Raw genomic sequence first — 18,351 nt, forward strand, 5'->3', positions numbered from 1 at the left:
TGAATCCAGCTGATAATCAAGGGGCCTCTGCGGTACCTTAGTATTTCCTGCGTCAGATTGGATGCATTTGAGTCCTTGGAGCTGTCAGAACTGTTTGGTTTTGCTTTCTATGAAGATTTTCAGAGCTCCATCAATGTCTGCCAGTGCTACGCTGGCCAAATTAAGTTCAGACCGAGCATCGAATGTATATTTACTTTTCTTAAAACTGCCGCTAGCCACTTACAGCTTAATAAACTGAGGTCGGTTTCAGGGTCGAGGCTGGAACTTTTCAATAAGGGCGTGGAAGGCAAATTGTGTTTCACTTTAGCCATGAGATTAGGGTTACCAGAGTTTCCTTCGGGAAAATCCGGACCGTGGCCACGCCCCCCCCGGACTCTTTCCCGCCCTGTTGCAACCTCCAGCCCCGTGCGCAGGCGCGGACACAACGCAACCACGTCGCTGCGTTGCATCTGCAAATGCGTGGACGCCCCTCCCCCAACACGATTATAGAAACATAGAACATAGAAACATAGAAAGATGACGGCAGAAAAGGGCTATAGCCCATCAAGTCTGCCCACTCTACTGTCCCACCCCATTAAGTCAGAGTGCTGCTCGACCCACGTAGAGATCCCACGTGGATGTCCCATTTAGTCTTAAAGTCGAGCACGCTAGTGGCCTTGATCACCTGCACCGGTAGATTGTTCCAGTGATCCACCACCCTTTCTGTAAAGAAATACTTCCTGGTGTCACCACCAAATCTCCCTCCTCTGAGTTTGAGCGGGTGCCCCCTTGTGACCGAAGGTCCCTTAGGAAAGAATATGTCGTTTTCTACCTCGACACGACCTGTGACGTACTTAAATGTCTCAATCATGTCGCCCCTCTCCCTGCATTCCTCTAGAGAGTAGAGCTGCAACTTGCCCAGTCTTTCCTCGTATGAGAGACCCTTGAGTCCGGAGACCATCCTAGTGGCCATTCGCTGGACTGACTCATCTCGAAGTGCATCTTTACGGTAACGTGGACTCCAGAATTGCACACAGTACTCCAGATTATGTATGGAAGCTTTTAAAAACCCGGAGAAAGTGCCGGGTTTGGAAAAATCGTCTGGACCCCCGGACATGTCTGGGGAAAATCCGGACGTCTGGTAACCCTACATGAGCTCACACATCCTCCTGTATGGACTATAAGTCAGAGTGAATTTCGGCTAGAAGTCAGCAAGATGCAGTAATGGTGTGGAAGGGAGAATTTTCTCATTTTTAGTTTGTTTTCTTCTGGTTGTTGGTTTGGTGGGGCTTTTTTTTGTTATTGTTCTTTTTTTATTCACTTTGTTCACCTTCAGTCCATCCGATATTCAGCGCTATTTAATTGGCCAGGGACGGCACCTCACTGGTTAAATAGCGCTTAGCCAGCTAACCACCAATATTCAGAAGGAAATTGCACGCTAACTCCACTGAATAATTAGCGGCTAAAACTCAGCTGGCTATATCACATAATAGCCGTCAATATTGAGCACTGACTATCCAGGTTTAGCAGCCAAATCAGGTCGCCCAAATAGCAGGTTTATCTTTGGCTGCTATAAAGTTAACTGGCCAGTGTTCAATATTGACTTAGCCAGCTAGGTATAGGCTGGTCAAAAACAACCTGGATATTCAATGCTGGTCAATGCATATGGCCTGTCATTTAATATCTGCTGTCAACGCCAATCACGGGAGATAGCCAGTGCTGCATGTACAAGAGATTCCTGGACAGATCCCTGGCGTTCCAGGCAGGCAAATGGAACAAATGTCTGTCCACTCTCATTTCTAATTCTCCCTCCTACCAAACTTTCAGGAAATCAATCAAAGCCTTTCTCTTTGACAAATATCTCTGACTCACGCCCTGCCTTGTAACTCTACCTTTAACTACGCCTTGCACCTCCTACCTACCTGCACCTCCTACCTACCTGCACCTCCTACCTACCTGCACCCGACATCCTAAGCTACGCTGATTGACTTGTGTGTAACTTCGCTATCTCCTTCTTGCCTGCTCCCGACTTGCTAAGCTATATTGATTGACTTATTTGTAACTTCGCTGTCGATGAACATGTCTCTTGCCATGTAAACCACTTTGAACTATTCTGGTACTGCGGTATACAAAAATAAAGTTATTATTATTATTACCTCCTGTAGTCTGAATATTGGCCCTATTGCGATGCCTAAGTTCGGGATCCATGCCTTTTATTTTTTTAATTGGCTTAATCAGCGTGGTAATTGACCACACCGGTTTTCAGCCAATCAAAAAAATTATATTAAGCAATTTAAAACTTTAGCGCTGAATTCTTAGGATGACTAGTGACGCTTAAGTGGAGACACCCTCCCATGCCTAAAGACACATATCTCAAACAGTAGGTGTGGTTATAGAAACATAGAAACATGATGTCCATCTAGTCTGCCCGTCCGCAGTAACCATTATCTCTTTCTCTCTTTGAGAGATCCCACGTGCCTATTCTAGGCTCTCTTGAATTCAGACACAGTCTCTGTTTCCACCACCTCTTTCAAGAGACTGTTCCACGCATTTACCACCCTTTCCATAAAAAAGTATTTCCTCAGATTGCTCCGGAGCCTATCACCTCTTAACTTCATCCTATGCCCTCTCATTGCAGAGTTTCCTTTCAAATAAGAACATAAGAAACGCCTTCACCGGATCAGACCTTAGGTCCATATATTCCGGCGACCCGCAAACGCGGAGGCCAAGCCAGGTGCTCCCAGTTGGAGACCCTGATTACCCGTATCCCTCAATGTGATTTTCAAGGAGGTGTGCATCCAACTTACTCTTGCACATTTATATTATGTAGGTATTTAAATGACTCTATCATATCTTCCCTCTACCGCCTTTCCTCCAAAGTATACAGATTGAGATCTTTAAGTCTGTTCACATAAGACGACTTCAGACAGTTCAAAACACAGCACTAAGGCTTATCTATCCACTGAGGAAACACGACCTCATCACGGCGGCATACCTCGACTCACACTGGCTCCCAAATCAAGCAAGAGTACAATTCAAATTCTACTGCCTACTATTTAAAACCATAAACGGTGACAGCCGACTACCAGAACAACCGTCTATTCCTAACTACCTCAACCAGACATAGGAGAACTCACAAACCGTTCACGCATCCCCCAATCAGAGACGTCAAACGGAAAAAAACTGTACGATGGCATTCTAGCCACACAAGCAGCAAAACTGGACTACCAACTCTCCAATTTCCTGATTTTGATCCCAGACTACAAATCGTTTAGAAAAGAAATAAAATCATGCTATTCAAGAAATTCAAATTTTGACAGTGCAGTACAACTATATTATACATGAGCATTATACATAACGCACATAAAATACACAAAATTAATCCATTACCAATCCTTTTCTCCCTCCCTTCCTCACATAACTATTACACTGCATATGCATATATTATTGCAATATTATAGATAAATACCTTTAGCAATCCCAAATATCTTCCACTCCCCCCACCCCACCCCCCTGAATGTGTAAGGAATCTATAAAAAGGGAGATACCTGACATTCATTGCAATTCAACATATGCAGTCAATGGGCTCCACACCTTATTGAATATCATACTAGGCCTTAATCACTCCGCATTCATTCTCTCATATTTATAATTGGAACAAATATTTGCCCACCAAAACGTGTAATTCAGTCTGTCGTAACTCTTCCAGCTCCTCGTAATCATCTGGATGGCTATTCCGGTCATAATCAAGAAGAGCCGGCTTTTATATCTATCTAAAGAAGGCTTAATATGCAACATTGTTCCACAAATTATGGCTTCGTAGGTTAACGGGATTGATGACTCAAGAATAATATTTATTTGTCCCCAAATTGACTTCTAGAAATTAAGTATCATTGGACAATAATACAACAGATGATCCAAGGTCCCTATATCAATATGACAATGCCAGCATCTATTAGACTTAGAACTATCTACCTTATTCAAACGAACTGGGGTCCAAAAAATCCTATGTAATAAGAATAACCAAGTTTGTCTCATAGATGCTGATGCTGTACATCGTAATCTCCAAGTCCAAATTCGTGGCCATCGAGATGCAGAAATATACTGCTTAATCTCAATGCTCCAAATATCTCTCAGACTATTCTTTGGTTCTGAAATTAATTTATACCACCTGGCAGCCTGATGTCCTAACAAATCTGTCTGGTAGCATAGGATCTGCAAGCTATAATAAGTTTTTAAGTTATTCCATTCAGGGAACCCACTCCGAATGGCCTGCTTCAACTGCAACCACCTATAATTTTGAGACTTTAAGAGACCAAATACTTGTTGAAGTCGTGAAAAATCAAGCAGTTTTCCATTATATACGACATCATCCAATGTACGAATGCCTGCCTGCATCCAATTCTTCCAAGCAATCCCAGCACCGCCTATTTGAATCTTGGAGTTCAACCATAAGGACTGAAAAGTAGAATTCATTATCGGAATATCTGTTAACTTAACAATAAATGTAATTGTTTTCCATGTGTCCAATATTATAATGTTGTCCTTAGCATATCTAAGTATTCTGATACTTAATACATGAGATAGTCGCATAGGAGATATAATAATCTAGTTCAAGTATAAGAAATTTTAAATAAACTTGAAACTTGAAACTTATCACGAAGACTATTCACCATTTTAGTAGCCTTCCTCTGGATCCTTTTTATATCTTCTTGAAGGTGTGGCCTCCAGAATTGTACTCAATATTCTAAATGAGGTCTTACCAGAGTCTTATACAGGGGCATCAGTACCTCCTTTTTCCTATTGACCATACCTCTCCCTATGCACCCTAATATCCTTTCAGCTTTCGCCGTCACCTTTTCAACCTGTTTGGCCACCTTAAGATCTTCACATACAATCAAACCCAAGTCCTGCTCTTCTGTCATGCACATAAGTTCTTCAACCCCTAAACTGTACCGTTTCCTTGGGTTTTTGCAGCCCAAATGCATGACCTTGAATTTCTTAGCATTAAATTTTAGCTGCCAAATTTCAGACCATTCTTCATGCTTCACTAAGTCTTTCTTCATATTATTCACACCATATGGGCGGAGAATAGGCGTGGTCGACTTAGGCATCGTTAGACGTCCAATAGGCGCTGCCAAATTAGGTAAGTGAAAAGCTGGCCTAATGGAGTTTGGTCAAATTAACTCTCCAGGGAAGCCCCTCGGCTCTTTACTTCCAAGTTTTTAAGAACCACCAATGAATGGCTGTTGGAACATTGAGTGGAGATGCTTTAATCTATCTACTACCTCATTCTCAAGGGGAAAAGTGGTATTCAGCCAGAGTGTGACGTATGCATGAGTGAAGGGGAATGTGATACAATAAGCTTGTTGGGGAATGAAGAAATGCAGTGGGAGCAAGGGGACCAAAACATAAGGAATGAGTGTAATATTAGTTTGAATATGTGTTACAGTGAGAAACACTGAAGAGACATGTTTCAGAGCAGTTTCAGTTCCCATAAAATTTACCATGGGTGAAGGGAATCCCTAATTCTGTCCCTCTCTAATTGACAAGCAAGGCTGCAACAGTACTAAAGCCTAAAGATAAAGCCCTAATCTTAAATGGAGCTCACCAGGGTTTTTTTTTTGTTTTTTTTTTGGGTTAAACGTGAGGGATACAATCTCTGAATCCAGGTAGTTCCAGTTAAGGACTCAGTGACCAGTTTTTTAGCAAGATTAGGAGAGCTTTAGTGCAAAGGCAAAAAGCTGTAAGCAGGATTCAAGCATAACTAACCCTATAATGAACTGTCTGAACAGCGCCAATGCATAAAGTTTGGCAGAAAACCACCATGTTTGATGGACCTAAGACTCATGGGAGTTGTAGTCACGTTGCCAAAAGTAATCCTGCGTCTGCACTACACGCTGTTTTTGCAGCAACTTGCCTTTCATTTGTGACAAAAAATTTATGTTTTGTTTTGAGACTGTTGTTTTGAATAAACCAGTGCATAGTGGAAGCACTATACTGAACTTGGTTGGACTTGATTCAACCCTCCCCCCCCCCCAGAGTTTGGGGAATAAAAGTCTTTAATTTTTGCACATGTGTGTTTTGTTTTGCCTTTTTGAGGTTGCAATTCCCTTGGTCACTCCAATAAACCGCTCGGCTGGTGCAGTGCTAAGGATTAGGGTCTAGCTACCTTCTGTGTCTACTCCCTGTCACAATATGCTGCTATTGTTATTTGGAATGATTTACTTATTCTAGGGTTATCAGATTTCATGAAGTAAAAACCCAGACATGTGGCCCGGCTCCCAGCAATGCCGATACATTTGTTTTGCCTGGAGAAATGGAACGCCAAGTGACATTCCCAGGGTCACAAGGAGGCTACAGTGGGTGCTTTAGGATGAAAGGGTTAAGAGTTAAAAGCAACCTTGAAAAAGTGGGCTTTTAGTCTGGACTTGAATACTGCCAGGGATGGGGGCCTGACGTACCGACTCAGACAGTCTGTTCCAAGAGAGAAGATACATAGTCCAGAGTTAGGACACAGACAAGAAAGACCTGCCCGATGATCAGAGTTCCTGGGGAGGAGTATAGGGAAAGATAAGAGAGGAGAGATATTGAGGAGCTACAGAATGATAATAACAGTTTTTTATATACTGCAGGACCGTGACGTTCTATGCGGTTTACAATGACTAAAGAAGTTACCGATAGAGTGGAATCAACAAAGTATAGATTTGGTGATTGACAGTTCTAGAGATCATTTGTTGAGGGCTAGGATTGTATAGGTTGGTTTCCTAAGTACATCTGTTCCTGAAATACTTAGGAAACCAACCTATACAATCCTAGCCCTCAACAAATGATCTCTAGAACTGTCAATCACCAAATCTATACTTTGTTGATTCCACTCTATCAGTAACTTCTTTAATCATTGCATTTGTAGTCAATAAGAGGAGTTTGAACTGTATGCAGAGATGGATTGGAAGCCAATGAGGTGTCCTGAGGAGGGGGGGGGTGATGTGAGCATAACAACTCTGGCAGAATATGTCGTGCAGCAGCATTTTGAATGGACTGAAGGGGAAAGAAGTGGTTTAACAGGAGACCAGTGAAAAGCAGGTTGCAGTAGTCTAGGCAAGAGGTGATAAGGGTGTGGATAAGGGTTTTGGTAGCATGCTTAGAGAGGCAGGGTCAGATTTTGGCGATATTATGAAGAAGCAGCGAAAAAGAACTACTTTCTGCATTTTGGTGCTGCACAAACACCCAACTGAGTTTCAAGTTTCAAGTTTATTGAGATTTTGATTTAAACGCAATATCAAATATTTTCAATGCGTATAACAAAAAATAAATTCGGGGAAATAAATAAAACCATTTGAACAATAAACATACAAACACGTCCATAGATGTTTAAAAATACATAAGGAATACAAGGATAAACTACATTTGTTTAAAAGAAAAAAGAAAAAAACAAAAGAAAAAACATTTAGGGAAGAACAACATTAGGAAGGGTAAAAAAAAAAAAAAAAACATTGATTTTTTTGTGAAACTTGGTCTAAAATACATATTTAAAAGAAAGCTTAATCTAAGAGTTAGTAGGAGGATCATAAAAAGAGAAAAAATCTAATCTAAGATTCATATGCATCTATATAAAGATAGCTTTTTTAATTACTTTTAAATTTCTCTAAAGAGGTTTCTCTAAAGTGCTATTCTATAAACCAGGCTTAAAGTTAGGCAGTTTATAGAATAGCACTTATGTCCAGGACCCGTGCCTAACTGTAGATGCACCCATTTGCACCAATAGAAATCTGGTGCAAATCCTCATGCCTAGATTTAGGCGCAGATGCCCCTTGACCCTCCCATTCCCACGCTGCCTTTTAGGCACTGTGCATTTAGACGCAGAGTCCAAGCCTAAACGTATGCACATAAATTCAAATTAAAGCCAATTAACGCTAATAATTGCTTATTAAGGAGCCAGTAATCAGCGCTAATTGGCTCGCTATTCAATTACGTTGCGCACGCAAATTGGGCACACACGCCCTACGTAGAAATAAAAGAAAACAAAACAAAAAAAGAAAAATTATGGTAAGACATAACGTGACTGTGAGGAGAGTCGGGAATTAATTCCATTTTCAAAAGTAAAGATGGGAAAAGCAGGAGGTGTTGGGCTGCATTTTGCTAATAGCTGAAATCTTGAATTATGTAAAAGCGTTTGTAAAAAAAAAAAAAAAAAAGAGAGAGATGTTTCAGGACTCTTTTTAAATTGTGGTTGAGATTTCTGAAGTCTTGAATGAATTGGCAGAAGGTTCCAGAGTTCAGGACCTTGTACAGAGAAAATAGCACCTCGGCAATCTCCCTCTAAGTTCATACTCCCCTTAGTCCTATGTGATTCCAACCCCCCCCCCCCCCGCCCCCTCCTAATTTCCTACATAAGCACTAAGTTCTGACTCCCCTTTGGTCCTATGTGTCTGTCATAATTAGATTGTAAGCTCTTCTGAGCAGGGACCGTCTCTTGCGTGTACACTGTTGTTGTCGGGCAACTGAATGGAATATGTTGGGTTCATCCTCCAGTTGTTAAGAGTTGCTGAACTCTAACTCTTTCAGCAGCCACAAAATCTTAACTCTCCAGGAAATAGGGGCCTGTGTGTGGCAACAGGGATTTAATCAGTCCTTATGACTCATCGGGCTTAGAAGTCCCAAACAGTGTTGAAGAGAAGCTTCTCCAGATCTACCTTCAATTAAGACCTTACTGAAAGATTTTCCAAACATGCGAAGCCACAGGACACGGTACACTAAATACCCCTTAAACTAAAGCAGGATGGATGGCTGGTTGTTTTTGTTTGATTTCTTAATTTGAAAGCATTTGTGTCATCAGAGGAATGGTTGTAAATCTGCACCCTTGGCCCAGCGGTTTAGATTCTTTAACCACCCAGCAGGGCACCCTTTCCAGCTGTTTGGCAGAAGCAAGACTGAGAGACCTTATTCTGACTACCAAAGATTCTAAGCAGGGATGTCAGACAAGCCCCAGATATTACTACAGAACTCTTACAGATGAAAGAATATCTGGACCGGTTGCTCAGTGAGGGGTTATTTGATAGCACGCCAAGGATCTGCGCTGCAAATTCCAGGAGTGACATGCTACAGTAAAAAGAGGTAGCTCAGAAAGGCATGTGAAGGAAGAACAGCTTGCGAAGCCAACTCAAGAAGATGTTTTCAACAAAGAGCACCTCACGTGTATGACTATGCCAGATGTTTGTCTGAGATGAAACAGAAGATGCCGTGATTGTTACCAGATTAGATAGAAGATGAAAAACGGCCACGAGGAGTTCCAAAGACAGTAGACATGTCATCTGGCTTCACCCACAGGTGTCAAGCATCCATGCCGGCTCACTGGATTTTAGATTCTAAAGTGTTGATCATCTGTGAGGCAGAGAGATTTGACCACTGCAGGCTTATCATTTACATATAACAAATATAAAAGGTTTTGTGGATATTCTTGGGGGGGGGACGGACAGATAATGCATTTAAAAATTGATGTGCTGCTTCTAGTGAGGGAGGGGAGGCGGAATCCATCAGCATGAAAGTATAAACAAATGGCTGAATATATTTCAAATGATTGAACCATGCAGAACAGATCCCCGGAAGGCTTTCTCTGTGTTTAGTTTCAGTTTGAAGTTGGTGGTCCATTTTTCGATTTTTCTCATTGTGTTTGAGAGGTTGTCTATAATTTCATTTGTGATGTCATTTAAGGGGATTAAAATGGATGTCATCTGCGTATATGTAGTGATGTAGAAGGTGACCTAAGGATGCGATGTAGATATTGAACAGTGTGGGTGATAGAGGGGAACCTTGGGGCACGCCCGACGGGTTTTTTCCATGGGTTGGAGTAATTTCCATTACTGGTTACTCAGGTGGATCTGTTTGTTAGGAATTCTTGGAACCATTTCTTGAACTTTCCCGAGATTCCCATTGCATCAAGGCACAGTAGCATGATTTCATGGTCTACCAGGTTGAACGCACTGCTGAGGTCTAGTTGTAGGATCAGTGCGCTTTTACCTTTGCTGAAAAGATTATAAAGGCGGTTTAGTATGGAGGCTATGACAGTTTCTGTGTTGTATCCTTTCCTGAATCCTGATTGGTGTTCACTAAGGATGTTAAATTTGTCTAGGTAGTTTACTAGTTGTAGATTGACCAGTCCTTCCTGTATCTTTGTGAAAAGGGGAATATTTGCTATGGGTCTGAAATTGGATATCAGTGCTTTAGAGGTTTTCTGATCTTTGGGGATAGGAGTGATCAGTATGTGTCCCATGTCCTTGTTTAATGTTCCGTTTGTAAGGGCAGTTGTTAGCCATGCAAATAGTTCCTTTTTGAAGTCTGGTGGGGCAACTGTCATGATTCAAGTAGACAGTTTGATTTGGTGTATTTATTGAATAAATTTAGGAACTGATGCCAGTTTGGGAACTCGAAGTGATCCCAGATCATGTCTGCTCTGGAGTCTTGATCGTGGGGTTCGAGGTAGTAAAGTGTATTTGTTGTGGGTGTGGGTAGAGTTGCTCTTAGGTCTGTGATTTTATTTTTAAAAAAGTTGGCTAGGATTTGGGCAGATGGGGTGCACTCTTTGTCCTTTTTCAGGATTCGTGTTGTATCTGGTAACAGTTTTACTAGTTTGAACAATTCTTTACTGTTTATTTTTGTAGTACCTATTTTTTGTGCATAGTGCTTTGTGCGTTTCTCTTTGATCAGATGTTGGCGTTCAAAGTCATTTACCATGGGATTCCTTGGCATCTGTCACAAAGCATGGTGATCTATCGTTCCAAGGGTGCAATACGTTTGTCTTTGACGGACTTCTCAAAAATGCATTATGAGAGCGCAAGAACTTCAGCTATTTCCATCATGGAAGTAACGTTGTGGAACAAATTAACTGGACCACTGATATTCAGAGGTTTAAAAAAGAAAAAAATACTTAAAACTACACTATTTCTGGAAGTTTTTCAATAAATGATACGTTGTTTAATGCTGGTTTTAAGAGGAATGATTCTGTGAGGATTTGTGAAATCTTGGTTTTAAGATGTAATTAATTATTCATTTGTAGCCCAGAATCCCATCTTCACGGAGGCCAAGCCAAGTCACAAGTACCTGGCAAAATCCCCAATAGTAGCAGCATTTCATGCCACCAATCCAGGGCAAGCAGTGGCTTCTCCCATGTCTGTCTCAACAGCAGTTTATCAACTTTCAATAGAAGTACAACCCGGATGTACTGCAGGGTTCGGTGCTCTGACCCGTACTCTTCAACATATTTATAAACGACCTGGAAATTGGTACGACGAGTAAGGTGATTAAATTTGCAGACGATACAAAGTTATTCAGAGTAGTGAAGACGCGGGAGGATTGCGAAGACCTGCAACGTGACATAAACACGTTCGCAAAATGGGCCACGACATGGCAAATGAGGTTTAACGTGGATAAGTGTAAGGCAATACATGTCGGTAACAAAAATCTTAAACACGAATACAGGATGTATGGGGCAGTACTTGGAGAGACCCCCCAGGAAAGAGACTTGGGAGTACTGGTCGACAAGTCAATGAAGCCATCCACGCAATGTGTGGCGGCGGCAAAAAGGGCGAACACAATGCTAGGAATGATTAAAAAGGGGATCACAAACAAATCGGAGAAGGTTATCGTGCCACTGTACTGGGCCATGGTACGCCCCCACCTGGAATACTGTGTCCAACACTGGTCGCCATACATGAAGAAGGACATAGTACTATTCAAAAGAGTCCAGAGAAGAGCGACTAAAATGGTTAAGGGGCTGGAGGAATCGTCGTACAGCGAGAGATTAGAGAAACTGGGCCTCTTCTCCCTTGAAAAGAGGAGACTGAGAGGGGCCATAATCGAAACATTCAAGATAATGAAGGGAATAGACTTAGTAAATAAAAACAGGTTGTTCACCCTCTCCAAGCTAGGGAGAATGAGAGGGCACTCTCTAAAGTTGAAAGGGGATCGATTCCGTACAAATGTAAGGAAGTTCTTCTTCACCCAGAGAGTGGTAGAAAGCTGGAACGCTCTTCTGAAGGCTGCTATAGGGGAAAACACCCTCCAGGGATTCAAGACCAAGTTAGACAAGTTCCTGCTGAACCAGAACGTAAGCAGGTAAGGCTAGTCTCAGGCACTGGTTTTTGACCAGAGGTCCGCCACGTGAGCGGACTGCTGGTCTGACCCAGCAGTGGCAATTCTTATGTTCTTAGTCTCAGGTGACCACATAGCTTGTCCCAAAGAGACATTCCAGCAATAGAGAACATTTTAAATTTCGTAGCCACACTTCTCACATTCTCAGCTATTTTAGCTATTACCGTATTTTCACGCATATAACGCGCGCGTTATACGCGTTTTTACCTACCGCGCATACCCCTCGCGCGTTATATGCGTGAGCGCGGTATACAAAAGTTTTAAAACATAGTTCCCACCCCGCCCGACGCCCGATTCACCCCCCCAGCAGGACCGCTCGCACCCCCACCCCGAACGACCGCTCGTACGCGCTCCCACCCGCACCCGCATCCACGATCGGAGCAAGAGGGAGCCCAAGCCCTCTTGCCCGGCCGACTCCCCGACGTCCGATACATCCCTCCCCCCGGCAGGACCACTCGCACCCCCACCCCGAAGGACTGCCGACTTCCCGACAATATCGGGCCAGAAGGGAGCCCAAACCCTCCTGGCCAGACCGCTCGCACCCCCACCCCGAACGACCGCTCGCACGCGCTCCCACCCGCACCCGCATCCACGATCGGAGCAAGAGGGAGCCCAAGCCCTCTTGCCCGGCCGACTCCCCGACGTCCGATACATCCCCCCCCCCCCGGCAGGACCACTCGCACCCCCACCCCGAAGGACCGCCGACTTCCCGACAATATCGGGCCAGAAGGGAGCCCAAACCCTCCTGGCCACGGCGACCCCCTAACCCCACCCCGCACTACATTACGGGCAGGAGGGATCCCAGGCCCTCCTGCCCTCGACGCAAACCCCCCTCCCCCCCAACGACCGCCCCCCCCAAGAACCTCCGACCGCCCCCCAGCCGACCCGCGATCCCCCTGGCGACCCCCACGACCCCCCCACCCCCCTTCCCCGTACCTTTGGTAGTTGGCCGGACAGACGGGAGCCAAACCCGCCTGTCCGGCAGGCAGCCAACGAAGGAATGAGGCCGGATTGGCCCATCCATCCTAAAGCTCCGCCTACTGGTGGGGCCTAAGGCGCGTGGGCCAATCAGAATAGGCCCTGGAGCCTTAGGTCCCACCTGGGGGCGCGGCCTGAGGCACATGGGCCCAACCCGACCATGTGCCTCAGGCCGCGCCCCCAGGTGGGACCTAAGGCTCCAGGGCCTATTCTGATTGGCCCACGCGCCTTAGGCCCCACCAGTAGGCGGAGCTTTAGGATGGATGGGCCAATCCGGCCTCATTCCTTCGTTGGCTGCCTGCCGGACAGGCGGGTTTGGCTCCCGTCTGTCCGGCCAACTACCAAAGGTACGGGGAAGGGGGGTGGGGGGGTCGTGGGGGTCGCCAGGGGGGTCGCAGGTCGGCTGGGGGGCGGTCGGAGGTTCTTGGGGGGGGCGGTCGTTGGGGGGGAGGGGGGTTTGCGTCGAGGGCAGGAGGGCCTGGGATCCCTCCTGCCCGTAATGTAGTGCGGGGTGGGGTTAGGGGGTCGCCGTGGCCAGGAGGGTTTGGGCTCCCTTCTGGCCCAACTACCAAAGGTACGGGGCGGGGGGGGGGGGGGGTCGCCAGGGGGGTCGCGGGTCGGCTGGGGGGCGGTCGGAGGTTCTTGGGGGGGGCGGTCGTTGGGGGGAGGGGGGTTTGCGTCGAGGGCAGGAGGGCCTGGGATCCCTCCTGCCCGTAATGTAGTGCGGGGTGGGGTTAGGGGGTCGCCGTGGCCAGGAGGATTTGGGCTCCCTCCTGGCCCGATATTGTTGGGGAGTCGGCGGTCCTTCGGGGGGGAGGGATGTATCGGACGTCGGGGGGGGCATCAGGCTTTCAGGATGGGGACAGACCTTCAAGGGGGGACAGTGCACGGAAGTCAGGGGGGGTGAACGGAGAGTCGGGACAGCGCACGGAAAGTCAGGGCGGGCGAAAGGAGCGTCGGGCAGCATGCGCGGTATACCCGTGAGCGCGGTATACCAAAGTTTTTGTACATATCATCGTGATTTCTGCGCGCTATACCCGTGTGCGTGTTTTATACGGGTGCGCGTTATTTGCGTGAAAATACGGTAATCTCATGCCACTCTCTGATCGCAGGGCTCTGTTTGGTCTATAAACCTCCTATAGGAACTGGAGCCAGTGGGGTGCAGATTGGTACAGAATCTGATGTACCAAAGATAACACTTTGTCATGAATCCTTTGGTCAATTGGTAGACATTGAAGGCGTTCCAAAGTAGGGGCGATATGTGCTGTTCTTATAACGCCACTAATCAATCTGCCCGCTGAACTGGAGCCAGTGGGGTGCAGATTGGTACAGAATCTGATGTACCAAAGATAACACTTTGTCATGAATCCTTTGGTCAATTGGTAGACATTGAAGGCGTTCCAAAGTAGGGGCGATCTGTGCTGTTCTTATAACGCCACTAATCAATCTGCCCGCTGAATTCATCAGAACCTAGTGTAGGGCTTTCAACTTTGTTTTGGCCAATCCCCGAAATAAAGAGTTACAATAGTCCAGCCTAGATAGGAGCAGACATTGGGCTACTGTTCTGAAATCATGGTTTTAGCCTATACAGCATATGAAGCTGGGCACAACCCTTCTGAATGACATTCATAATCCGTTTACCCATATTCAAAGCTGAATCTAAACAGACTCCCAAGATCGTAATCGCCACCCCCAAAACATCCATACTTTTAATCACATCAGTCTCATCCTCCCTCCCCACTATCATTAATTCTGTTTTATTCAGTTTCAATCTGTGCTGTGACATCCATCCACACACCTCCGTTATATTCTGCTAGGATTATACCAGATGTGATGTTAATCTCACTTTGGACTGTATGTCATATTTACCCAAAGAAATCAAAGTTAAATATTGACGAGAGTGTCAAACTTGCAATGTGCGCAAGGGGCTCTTCTCTCTGGAAAAGAGGAGGCTCAGGGGAGATATGATAGAGACCTTCAGGATCATGAGGGGCATAGGTGGATAGGGAAAGATTCTTCAGGCTGAAAGGGACAACAGGTACGAGGGGGCATTCGGAGAAACTGAAGGGAGATAGGTTCAAAACAAATGCAAGGAAGTTTTTTTTCACCCAAAGGGTCGTGGACACTTGGAATGCGCTACCGGAGGAAGTGATCAGGCAGAATACGGTACGGGGATTCAAACAGGGATTGGACGGATTCCTGAAGGATAAAGGGATCGTGGGATACTGAGAGAGGTGCTGGGATGTAATACAAGTATAGAAAGCTAACCAGGTAATAAGTATAGAAACCCAACCAGCTCGTGCATGTGCAAGACCGAAGGGTTAGGACTTCGATGGGAAGCTAGGACTCAATGGGAAACCAAGGTGGCAAGGGGGCCCCTTCTAGTGATTCAGACAGGCCGTGACCTGTTCGGGCCGCCGCAGGAGCGGACTGCTGGGCGGGATGGACCTATGGTCTGACCCGGCGGAGGCACTGCTTATGTTCTTATGTTCTTATTTTAGATCCTACACAAAGCGAGATCAATTTTAGTCTAACGTGGGAAAACAGAGCCTAGTAGTATGGATACCAGAGTTAACAAGGAAAACAAGGGCTGGGATGTCTCTTCTCCCATTGGATCTCCTTTTCCTCTTGGACAAATCGCCCTTCATATTTTTGAACAAAATAAACTCTGGGCTCCTTTTTATCAAGCCCCGCTAGCGGTTAGATGCGCGTAATACCACACGTTAAACCGCCGGCCACGCTAGCCTCTAATGCCTGTCTTGAGCAGGCGGTAGTTTTTTGGCCAGCGCGGGGGTTCGGTGTGATTAAAAGTCGTGCGCGCTAACCCCGCTAGCGCGGCTTGATAAAAGCAGCCCTTTATTTGTTAAAAAATAAATAAATAAAATTCTCACTGATGCTTACGACCTTAGAAAATTGATTTCAAGCGCCATCACATGGATGACGGGGTGCTGACAAGTTTTCCGCCCAACCAAGAAGAGAATGAAATGGATACGGTTCAATCAATGATCGGAAACAATGCTAAAACATTGATTTTTTTTTCCAGCAAGATACTTAACAAAATAATGGCAAAATAACGCTCAGAATTTAGGAAGTTGGCTGGTTGGGCTGAGAACCTTTTAGCATCTCCTCACATGTAATAAAAGTGAGCCAAGTTTAGGACAATCAAGCCATTGTGGAATGAGGCATTATTGGTGGAATGAGGCATTATGACATCACAATCTCAGTTCTGGTTACCAGAGACTGAAAGTCTTTACACTACGAAGGGGAGCTGAAAAGTTCTCAACCAGCCAAGAAGAGAATGACCTGACTATGGTCCAATCAATGATCTGAAACAATGTCAAAACACAGAATTTTGTTTCTGCAAATCGGCATTTAAGGACATAAAATAACACTCTTTTCAGCTACAGAGGCAAAATAATGCTCAGAATTCAGGAAGAAGGTTGGTTGGGCTGAGAACTTTACAGATGCATGTGGGATAAATGCTATGACACCCATGATCCCTGAAGACATATCACAGGGAATGGGGAGACAGGGATGCTTTCATGTACATTTATTTTAAATTACATTACCATAATGCTACGTCTAGGGGTTAAAACACTGCCTCAGATTCAACAGAGTGTAGGTGGAAAGGGGCTTCACCCTTGCATTCTAGGTCATCCCCTATGGCCCAGTTCAATACTCTGCTTGCCCGAACCCCTTCGCCAAGTGAAAATTTTAGAGCAGCACAAGAGTTTGTTCAGCTCCCCAGAAATATATAAATTATAACCGTTTGTTATTTAAAGATAGATTGTGCACAGAGCTCTCCCCCAAAAGACGTTTCCTGTAAATCATGATTATGAAAATAAACTTTGTTTCCGAGATTTCTCCAGTCATTTGGTCTTGCGGCAAGAAGGGCAGCCAAATACATGGGAAAGAATTCCCTTGACAACACAAACACTCTCTTTCTGAGCATAATACCGTAGGTGAACAAATGGTGTTATTAATCTGCTTAATCATTCCATGGTTTATTTCCCTTCACCGGTGAAATTAATGAGCTTGTTGGACAAGACTGGCATAGCTAGAGCGCCACTAAACCAGACCTTTGATCGAAGCCTACGAACACAATAGTCAAAAGCCGACATTGAGGCACGGGATGAAAGGGAGTGAAAAACCCAGGGGGAAGTTTCCAGCATCCCCAGCTATGAGACTGGCTGCTCCATTGTTTCACGTTTAAAGATATTTAATGGCCGCTCTCCGCTCCTGATGCTCTGGAGAAGCCATTAGCTGCACACCTGTCCCATTCAACATCAAGCCTAGATGTACATTTTCCTGCAGAGTTTCTAATTGAGTCCAGATCCTGGGTAATGAAGGACTATTAAGTAACTACAGGACAGCAAAAGGCATGAATATAGGACAGAATGGAAAGGAGAACCCTTGGAGAGTGAAACCAAATATTTTCCTGTTGAATAGAAAAATATAGAAAAATACTGTAGCTTGTAATACTTGACCTTTGCAGATTGATGTTATATAGGCTTGCTGTGCTTGATTTGTGAGGTAGATTTCCAGTAGCCATATTGGCCAAATAGAGAATTAAATTATTTAGAGATGTCGACATCTTTTATTGAACTCAAATAAGACGTAACTAAAGATGAATATGGGTTATTTAAATGGAACTCTTTAGAAAGACACAGAAGAGTATTTCTCTTCTATCTCCCATCTGTTGGGGGACTTTGGGATGGCTCAACATTTTACAATTTTTATACTGATTTGAACTGGTGCTTTCAAATTCAGTGGGAGAGAGTGGGCATTTCTCTCGCTGCAGGGAGGGGGTTGTTGGTTGGCAGTGGGAGAGATTGAACATACCCCCGCCGTTATTGTGTTTTGGGGTTTTTTCGGGGGTTTTCTGCGCTATCACCAGCGATGGGCACATGCAAATTTAACGAATCTTCGCTGCTGTTCGCCAATCTCATTTGCATGTGTGATTTTTTTGAGAATGACTCACTTTTTAAATTCGCTATCAAAATGGCTTTTTAATGCGTTTTTTTGAGAATCCTGGCCTGAATGGGCACATTTTTTTTTGGGGGGGGGGCGTTTTATCAAGTATGAAAGCAGAGAAACAAGGTTTCTCCTGCTGTCATAGATTTCCCAGGCTGGGTTAGAAACCAAGAAATCATTGCAAAGATGAAAAGGCCTATTTGAATCTTGAGTGGAATAACCTTACTACCCCACTCAGAATCAGGTCTCCTTCCAACTATTCCTTAAGCA

This window comes from Geotrypetes seraphini, chromosome 1 (genome assembly GCF_902459505.1).
Source record: "Geotrypetes seraphini chromosome 1, aGeoSer1.1, whole genome shotgun sequence".
Lineage (NCBI taxonomy): Eukaryota > Metazoa > Chordata > Amphibia > Gymnophiona > Dermophiidae > Geotrypetes > Geotrypetes seraphini.